Source organism: Neopelma chrysocephalum, unplaced genomic scaffold (assembly GCF_003984885.1).
Source record: "Neopelma chrysocephalum unplaced genomic scaffold, ASM398488v2 Primary Assembly neopelma1_26, whole genome shotgun sequence".
Lineage (NCBI taxonomy): Eukaryota > Metazoa > Chordata > Aves > Passeriformes > Pipridae > Neopelma > Neopelma chrysocephalum.
In genome coordinates this window covers 206257-208642 of record NW_020897695.1, presented here as the reverse complement: position 1 = coordinate 208642, position 2386 = coordinate 206257, and positions in this window count along the sequence as shown.

Here is a 2386-nt window from a genome sequence, read left to right as displayed (position 1 = left end):
GAGTGTAATATGAAACAGTCAATAACTACTGCATGGAGGAAATGGTTAAGGATATTGATCAGAAAACAGGCAATTATGGTGTTGGCTTGGAGGAGAAACTTATATAAATGAGGATTTTTTTTTTTAAAGAAGCAAAATGAGACAACAAAGAAAATTAATTGTTTCCTGAAGATGTGAAGTCTGCTAAAGGATGCTGTGCTGGAAGTACAAGGCCAGTGCACATTATTCATCAAGTAGGCTTGAAAATGGGCAGTACATGGTAGCTTTGAAGAAGGCTAGATAAGGGAAGTTATTAGAAGAATAACTGCAAATCCTTCGAACAGCTGATGTTGGATCCAAATGAATAAATTAGAAAGTAACAGACACTCTGGAAGATTACATGTACAATAACAATTAGACAGCCAAAGAGGGGTTTGATGAGTTTCTAGCAAAAGGCATCAAAACTAGCAATAAATCTTTATTCCTAAACATCAGGATCAGGAAGACTGCCAGAAAATCAGTGGAGCCTGTTGATTACCAGAGTTCGAAGGAAGTATTCTGAGAAAATAAAGCTATTAGAGAAATTAAATGAATCCTTTGCATCACTTTGTTCACTGTAGAAGAGTAGATTCCCACAGCAGGAAGTTTTTTGGAATGGGAAAGTCTGTCTGAAATAGCTGTGCCCAAGAACTTGGTCTGGGAACACTGAAACAGTGTTCCGGGAGCAGCAATGGGTTGCCAAAAAACAGATTATATCACCCAGGAGTTTCAACGGACCTCAAGGATGAAATGACTAATAACAGATTATAACTCTATGCTTAAAACTCCCTTGCTATCCAAAGAGTGGTTATCAAATATCAAATGCCAGCTTTTTTCAGCAAAGGTTCCAGGGGAGATGTAGGAAAAAACAGACCTGAAAGTCTGAAATCTGCAGTAGGCAAATTAGTAGAAAGTGTAATGAGGAACAAAATTCATTGACACTTCAATAAATTTGATTTACTTCTGAAGAGTCAGCATGACCTTTTCCATTTTTACAAATTGGAGTTGTTTGACGAGATCAATGAATATATAGATAAGAGCAATTCAGTTGATACAGTCTACTTGGATATCCAAAGACTTTCAGCAAACTTGTCCCTTGATTCTCCGTTACAGGCTTTTAAGGGAGTCAAGCAGTTACATCATGAAGAGGAAAGTCATTGTATGATAAAAAGACATTTAAAAGACAGGAAACAGAGGAGGGGACTGGAGTAATTCCGTAGTGCTGTGCAGTGCAACCCTTGCTGTCAGAGTGTTCATAAGCAGCATGGAAAAGGGAGCAAACAGAGAGGAAAGTTTGTTGACAATAGCAAAATATTTGTGCTGTTAAGAACAAGGGCTGACTTTAAGAGTAATACTTTAGTAGTACTTTATGAGACCTAGTGACTAGACAATAAAATGGTAAATATGATGTAGTGTAGATAAATATAAAGGGACACATAGGGGAGAAAAAGCAGTCATAGTTTCACAGCTAAAATGGCATGCTGTGAGATGACGATTGGCACTCAGGAGCAAGATCTTGGGACTTCTTTGACAGCTCCATGAATATGCCAGCTCAGCACTCGGTAGTGGTAAAAAAACGCTCAAATAAAGTATTAGGGCATCACAGGATGGGAATAAAGAATAAAAGAGGGAAGAACGTTATGCTAGCATGTAAACTCATGACTGACCCACGTTATGATTAGTCTGTGGGGTTCAGGTCTTCTCAGATCAAAAATGGTACAGCCAAACCAGAGAAAATTGACAGGAAAGTCATAAGTATGGTCATCTTCAATCTCTGATCATATACAGAAAGCTTCAGTTTAGGCAATAACTTTACCAGGACAGAATATTCCAGTCTGAAAGAGAGACAACTTAATGGAAGTAGTCTACAGCATGAAGAGTGGCTTGGTGAGGATGCTCAGAAACCAGTCACTTCTCCAACACAAGGGATGGGGGTGTGGAGTGGTGTTAATACAGAGCTACAATAAGTTCAGAGGACATTGGAGACACTCACAGATGGGAAAACCTTTGGTAGATAGAGAATACAAACCTCACACCCATCTCAGGAAGTTCCTGACAGAAAGTAGCTTGAAATTGTGAGAGTACGATTTTGGATATCTGGAGGAAACTTCACGTAGGTTCATCCTGCTCTTACTCTTCACTAGGCATCCACTTAAAGTAGCGAGAGGATACTGAGCTAACTCGTTTTTTTCGTTTGAATGGGTGTGATTGTTTGTGTGCTTTTACGTTGTCAGCACACAATCAGAGTGGTTACTCCCATCCTACGCTGGGCTTTCCTGTGCAAAAGTCCAAACCAGGAGGACCGCAACCTGCACCACAAACACATGCTCATACAACTGGACCTCCAGCCCTGTCCATCCCTGTCACT